The sequence below is a fragment of the Lactuca sativa genome, chromosome 3, assembly GCF_002870075.4.
Source record: "Lactuca sativa cultivar Salinas chromosome 3, Lsat_Salinas_v11, whole genome shotgun sequence".
Lineage (NCBI taxonomy): Eukaryota > Viridiplantae > Streptophyta > Magnoliopsida > Asterales > Asteraceae > Lactuca > Lactuca sativa.
The window spans coordinates 263629152-263637438 of record NC_056625.2 but is presented as its reverse complement, the minus strand read 5'-3'; positions in this window follow the sequence as shown (position 1 = coordinate 263637438).

Here is an 8287-nt window from a genome sequence, read left to right as displayed (position 1 = left end):
CCCCATGATCAAGTTTATTCTTCCTTGCTCCACATTCTCACTTCTTCTTAGTCCCTACAAGTCACAACAAATATGAATACCACAACCGGTATCAAGGACCCAAGATTTAGAATGGGGTGAGTTATTAGAAATGATAGTGTAAGTACCTGCATGGTTGGGTTTGACTTTCCCATCCTTCACATCTTGCTGGTACTTTGGGCAGTTCCGCTTCCAATGAGACTTTTCATGGCAATAGAAGCATTCAGCCTCTTTTGGGTCAGAAGAAGGAGTGACGAAACCTTTCTTGGTTCCACTTGAAGAAGAGCCATCAAGGGTCCGAGCCTTGGTACCCTTCGAGGACCTCTTTCTCTTCCTCCATCGACTTTTCCCAATTGCCAAAACCGGAGTTGAGTTTGGAGTAGGAGTGATAGCAACCGACTTCCCCTTAAGACCTGATTCTGCGGTCTTGAGAAGTCCCTGAAGTTTGCTGAGTGTGACCTCTTCCTTATTCATGTGATATGTCATGCGGAATTGATCATAGCACGATGGTAAGGAGTGCAAAATGATATCTATTGCAAGATCCTCAGGGAAGTTCACATTAAGCTTCAGCAAACGATCCACATACCTTTGCATTTTCTGCATGTGGCTCGTGACGGATTCCCCGTCCTTCATCATGGTTGTTATCATGGAGCAGATGATTTCATACCTCTCTTGTCTTGCACTTTGATGGTATCTTTCCATCAAATCTTGGTGCATTTCATAAGGGTAGAAATCCTCATAAGACTTTTGGAGTTCCGCTGTCATCGTGGCCATCATGATGCAAGCCACTTTCGTAGCATCCCTTTCATGTGCCCGAAATTCAGCGATCTCCTGAGGAGTTGCAGTGGTCTCATCAATCTGCTTAAGCTCCTTGTCAAGGACATATTCTTTGTCCTCGTAGCGGGTAATCATCCTGATGTTTCTGATCCACTCATTGAAGTTGGATCCATCAAAGGTGACTTTCCTACACAAGTTCATAAGGGTAAAGGAGCCATTAGGATTAGAGCCAGAAGCAGCATTGTTTGAAGACATCTAAAAAGAAGAGAACAATATTAGTTTAGATATAAGAGAGTCCTTAATAAAACACCCAAATGTAATATTAAGGCTAGGATCCAATCACAATATAATATAACTTAGAATAGGTATGCCGTAATCTAAGCTATACCATATTTGAAAGGTAGGTGAATGACGATTCACCAATTTCCACCACGAAAACCGAAATATTTAAGTATTAGGTTTTTGATTGGTTCTTAGAAATTCCTAGATTCTTTGAGATTCAATGAACTTTTCAAAGGCATGTTTCAATCTCGAGTGTGCCTTCCAAGTTTTGTGACTGGGATGCCGAGGATCACAAAACGAGGTGTGAAGTAACCATGCAAATCACTTGGTACCCTTTAAAGTTTATCACTCAATCGATGTCCCGGTAAACCACACACGTTCCATCGATACTATAATAAACCTTTAAGTCACCCTTTACCTACCTTGTTAAGTCCAAGTTAGTGTGCCGGTTAACCACACACACTCCACCAACGACTTAAACAAAGTGTAAAGTGTAATTTCATGGATTAGCACCTTATTCACATTTTTCCTAAAGTAACTAAGATTGGGAATTTAATAAAACATTTAGTTACTTTATAATATTCATCATACTTTGAATGAGAATTTATAAGTCCTTGTCTTACCCGTTCGGCTAACGACCCTCCACCAGTCAAGCAAGCGGTGGCTGAGAGTGGACACCCATTAAGTCACCATTTTATAGGCAACAACCTTATACCCACCTTATAGACCGGCTTCGTGAATGAGGCGTACTAGCGGTAAGACGACTTTGTTCTTATACATATATATATATATATATATATATATATATATATATATATATATATATATATATATATATATATATATATATATATATATATAATTATTAAATCATAATAATATAAGTATAAGGGTTGAATTTTATCTTTTAAAATTCTAAGGGTTGGAACTAAAGTTTTAACTTGACTTTACTTGTTCCAAAACTTGAGGGCAAGTTTTGTAAACTTTCAAAACTTTTCATATCTTGTAACTTATGAGTTTAATAGAGTAATAAAATGAAGACTCTTCACTTTTCTAACTCTTGTGTTCTTTTAATGGTTTTCAATTCAAGAGACTTTTGGTTTTCCATAACTTGAGGACAAGTTATGGATTCCATTAAATAACATTATGATCAAGAATTAATCTACCACAGAGGTTACAAATAATTCCTATGATCATCTAAACATCATAAGAACAAGATCATGAACATGAACACTTTCATATATCAAAATCACACTTTAATCTTTGTAATTTTGATAACTAGTTGTTGTAAATGAGTTAGAAAAGACATTACACCTTCTAAAACAAGTTTTCAAGTACCAAAACAGTTTAGGGTAATGTTTCTAATCCATTTCCAGCAACTAAAGTCGAAAAACTGCACTCTGTCGACCCTACTCGTCGAGTGCATGAACCTACTCGGCGAGTAGGTTGAAGATACAAGTGGACTCGGCGAGTCCCCCCATGGACTCGGTGAGTCCATCAGTCAGACAGCAAGATTTCGACTTTTTCAAACATATTGCAACAAGTATCAAACAAACAAAACCAGGCTCTGATACCACTGATGGGTTTTGAGCATTCTAACACTTCCTAAGTGTACATGCAACCCTAATAAATCTTGGATCTATGTTTGTCTAAGATACATGCAAATAATTAATTTTCCAAGGCTTATATCCTAACTAGCATGGCATGGGGAACTTGAATCAAATAAAGCTAGTAGAAACACTTACCTTGTAGTTGTAGTTGATTCCTTGGAGTTTTAGAGCCTAGCACCAATAATGTGGATGCCTCAAATATAAGTCACAAATCACCACAAACTTGGAACTTTGAGAGAATAGTCACACTTCTCTTGAAATCGGCCCTCACCTCAACATGTGTCAACTAGTGTGATTTCAAGAGCCAAAGCCTCCTTTATATAGTGTGGTGGATTAGGGTTACATCCATGTAAACCCTAATACCCATGTCTCTTCATTTCCATGAGATCCATAGGTTAAAGCTCCATGGAGTATCCATGGACTTCTCCATCCAAGCCTAGCCCATTCCAAATAAGCATAAGCCCACACTATATAAATATAGAAGCCCATATTTAATTAGTAATATCTTTGATCACTAAATTAATCCTAGATTAATTATAGATCACTACTAATTAAATAATATGATCTTATATTAATATATTAGAACTTATAATATATTAATAAATCATAACTTGTACTATTCTCAAATATTATCCATAAATTGTTCGGGTGAAGTGCAACCCAAATGGACCATGCCGGGTCGGGTGAAGTACATACCAAATATAGTTATCGACTTAGACACTATATCCAACAGTTTTTTTGTTTTTTCTTGTTTTAGAAATGAGCGTCAGTGGTATAGAAGGCTCTTCGAAAAATCAGAGTTCCGATTTTCAAAAAGCAACCACTATGGCTCTGATACCCATTGTTGAGAGAAAAACTTTGAGACACACTTGAACAAACATTAGAACAAGTATATAGCGGAATAGTTAATCTCGAAGGATCTAAAAGCTCAACAATAATATTAAGAGTTAGAAGTTAGAGAGTTAGTTGCGGAAAAGTAAATAAATGTAAATGACAACAATTGTTATATCAAGTATACACATAAGCTGAGTCATAATGAGGAGTGCATTCAAACCAACTTAATAAGTGAGATCAAACTTAGTGATTAAGTCACAAAGGACTTGCTCCGAGGAGAGATTGTGATTGATTAAGAGAGTAAGAAGATTGAATAAGTAAGACAGAAAAAGAACTTTGAGATGTGTATTAGAATTGGATGCGATATTTGAATACATGTGAATGAGCTCTATTTATAGAGACTCATAAAGATAACAAATTTATAACTCTAAGAGTAGCCATGCAAGGCATACTGGACAATAAAGTGTTTTATAGAAAAGACAAATTTACACTAGATAGAGACTGCGGTTCTGAAGACTTCGGTTGATGATTGCTGATGAAGCTTGCTTGACTGCGGTGGCTTGGAGGCTGTGGTAGATGAAGTTCAAGAGGGTCACTTTTTTGCTTCAACAATATCCTACTTGTTATTTAGATCTGGGAGCGGTGGTGTTTGCTCTCAAGATATGAGACATTACCTATATGGGGTCCGTTGTACCATATATATGGACCACAAGAGATTGAGACATATCATGGATCAGTCGAACCTAAATATGAGGAAGCGCAGGTGGCTGGATGTACTCAAGGACTATGATTGTGAGATCCTTTACAACCCCAGTAAAGCGAATGGTGGCGGACGCTTTGAGCCGCAAGTCAGATGGGTCTTCCACCCAAGTGGTATGTATGAGGATAGCGGTGGACTCTCCGCTTGTGATTTTGATCAGAGATGCTCAGGTCAAGGGCATGCGGCCAGAGAACTGGAAGTTGGAAAGGATCAGGGGTGAGAACACCCGGTTTGTGCAGGATTGTCGGGGATTATTGACCAGATGCGTTCGGGTATGGGTTCCGATGTTTGGTGGGGTCAGACAGACAGTCATGGAGGAGGCTCATAAGTCTCACTTCTCTATTCACCCGGGGGACACCAAGATGTACATAGATTTGAGTTTGAGTTACTGGTGGCCATGTATGAAGCAAGAAATCGCTTAGTACATCGAGAGGTGCTTGACCTGTAGGATAGTCAAGGCCGAGCATCAGAGGCCGCATGGTATGCTGCAGCCTCTAGAGATTCCCATGTGGAAATGGGAACAGATCACGATGGATTTCATTACAAAACAGCCAAGGACGGCGAAGGGGTTTGATGCTATATGGATCATCGTAGATCGATTGACCAAGAGTGCCTATTTCTTGGATATACGGGAGAGTTCTTCGGCCCAGAAGTTGTCCGACGTGTATGTTCGCGAGATCGTCGCTCGGCAGGGGGTTCCGGTCTCCATTGTTTCCGAACGAGATGTTAGATTTACCTCCTATTTCTGGCAGAAGCTCCACGAGGAACTGCGCACATGGTTGCATTTTAGTATAACATTTCATCCGCAAACCGATTATCAGAGCGAGCGGACAATCCAGACCCATGAGGATATGTTGAGGGCGTGCGTCATTGACGTTGGTGGGAGTTGGGATTCTCACCTACCCCTAGTGTAGTTCGCCTACAACAACAACTATCATTCTAGTATCGGCGCCCCGCCTTTTGAGCTGTTGTATGGGCGGAAATGTCGCACCCTATTTTGTTGGGGTGAGGTCGGACACAGGGTGATGGGACGGACGGAGCTAGTTTTGCAAACTACCGAAAAGATTTAGCAGATTAGGCAGCGATTGCAGACCGCTCAAAGTCGGCAGAAGAGTTACACTGACAGACGCCGATCTGATTTAGAGTTTTAGGTGGGTGATATGGTACTCCTGAAGGCCTCACCTTGGAAGGGTGTGATCCGCTTCAGGAAGAGGGGGAAATTGGATCCCCGTTACATTGGGCCATTTAGGGTCATTGCTAGGGTCGGAAAGGTGGCATACAGGCTAGAGCTACTAGAGGATCTTAGTCGGGTCCATAGCACTTTCCACATTTCGCAGTTGCGAAAGTGCATTATGGATCAGGAGGCGGTGGTCTTATTGGATGATATTCAGGTCGATGAATGCCTAAGTTACATGGAGAGGCCTGTGGCCATACTGGAGAGGAAGATGAAAGTTTTGCGGAACAAGGAGATACCTTTGGTAAAGGTGCAGTGGGAGCATCGGAGGGGATCCAAGTGGACGTGGGAGCCAAAGGCTGAAATGCGGGAGCATTACCTGATGTTGTTTACCTCAGCGAAGTTCGAGGACGAAGTGTAGCTCAAGTGAGGGAGAATTGTAACGCCTCGATTCCCAGGTATTGATTTCTGTTATTATAAGATCTTTGTTGTTTCAAGGTCTACTCGACGAGTTGGTTTCTAGACTCGTCGATTAGCAGCGGGTTGGTCCACGTGTTTAAGTGACCTACTTGCCGAGTCCAAAGAGGGACTCGACGAGTAGGAGCTGGAGGATGAAACCCTAATTTCCGGGGTTTTGCACCCTATTTAAGGGGTCATTGGCCTCCTCAGCCTCCCCTCTACAACCTCTTGTCATTCCAAACCCTAAATTTGTGTGTGTGTGTGCTTTCCCTGTGTGTTAAGCTTTGAAGAAGGATTTTGGTGGGAAAAGTTTGTGGAAAACAAGTAAATTGAAGCAAGGAACTCATGGGGAATCAGAGATCTACTTCATTGGGCACTCTTTTGAAGGTATTAGGTTACTGCTTTGGCTCATTTCCTCCTAGATCCCTTTTAGATGAAGCTTTTCTTGTGTTTGAGCTAAGATCTAAAGTTGCAACTTCAGATCTGAACTCTCTTTGGTCTCTAGGACCATAAAGTTTCTAGCTTTGACAAGTATGAACCTCCCCTCAAGTACTTCATTGCAAGCTTAGTTTTTTCATTTTAAGGCTTTAGAAATTTGCATGCACGTAAATTTTTCATCTTTACGTGATAAGAATACCTTGGGAAGTTGGATCTCCAATATGGAGTCTTTGCATGGCTTAAAAAGCATCTATATGGATGAAGGTCTGAAGGGACTCGGCGAGTGGGATGGTCAACTCGACGAGTCCGATGAAGATGGTCGTGGGATCGGCGAGTCGGATGAGTGACTCGGCGAGTCCGATGAAGATTGCCTTGTGCTCGACGAGTCAGTCGAATGACTCGGCGAGTCAGCTAGGGTCTTCCCGATCCTTAGACATGCATGAACTTGGGGAGTTGCAAGGAAACTCGATGAGTTAGCTAGAGAGTTATTGGCTGCAGACTCTAGGAACTTGACTAGTCGCTCAGGTGACTCGGTGAGTTGACAAGCTATGCAGGGACTCGGCAAGTGGCTGGATGCACTCAACGAGTCAGGTCAACATGGACTGTTGACCCGGATTATAACAAAACCCACTTTTTTTCGTTTATTTTTTTTGTCCATGTTTTTTATCGAAAAAAACCGAATATTACACTGTTCATGATTTTCCGTCCTCTTTCGATAGAGATCCATATTGATCTACAAATTTTTTTTTCAAAAAAAACTCACTTTAATTCTTTGTGTTTTGAAAAGTTAAGACCTATTTTTTTCGAGAAAATTTAATAAATATATCAAAATTCATACTTTTTGATACTCTTTAAACATAAAATCATATTGATGTAAAAAACAAAATTTCAGTATAGATTTACATTGAGAATCTACCTAGATTCACAATGTAAATGATACTAAGTCAGATTCACATTAAAAATGTTAAAATTGAAATATTGATCGATATTTTTTTAATTGATGTTGATGTAAATTAATAGAGGACAAAAAATGAAAATTTTGGTATAATTAGTTTTTTTTCGGATAATAATAAATTTAAATATTGAAAAAAACAAAAAAAAACGAAGTGAGTTTTTTTCGAAAAAAAAATTATTTTTTATATATCAACATGGATCTTTATGGAAAAATGATGAAAAATTCTGAACAACAGTATGTTCGGTTTTTTCTTTTTCCTATAAAAGACGTGGCTAAAAATAAATTTAAACGAAAAAAAAAAAAAAGTGATTTTTTTGATAAAGATCTGCGTTTTATGGTATAATCTAGTGTATACGCGTCCAATATACAAATATTCATTTCTTGGCCGTTGGTCGCTTTAAATTTCGAAATTCATGAATGATTTTTTGTTTCATTATTAATAATGGTTTTTTATTGAACTCATCTTATATATATATATATATATATATATATATATATATATATATATATATATATATATATATATATATATATATATATATATATATATATATATATATATATATATATGGGGTTAGGTTCATTTGAGACCACCTATATTTTGTGAGACCGTGAGACGTATTTTTTTTTATTTTTAAATTTTTTTAGTTAATTCAAGTTCCGAAAATAATATTTAAAAAAGAATTTTTGGAATTTTCCATTTATTTCGTATTTTAAAATTATTTTTTAGAATATGTACAGTATAATATTCTATTAGAATATTTCACGTATTTAAAAAAAAAGGAATTTTTTTTATTTTTTTTAATTAATTTAAGTTCCGGAAATAATATTTAAAAAAAGAATTTTTAGATTTTTCCATTTATTCTGCATTTTAAAATTATTTTTTAGAATATGTCAGTGTAATATTCTATTAGAATATTTCACGTATTTTTCAAAAAAAATAAAATTTATTTTTATTTTTTTTAGTTAATTCAAGTTCC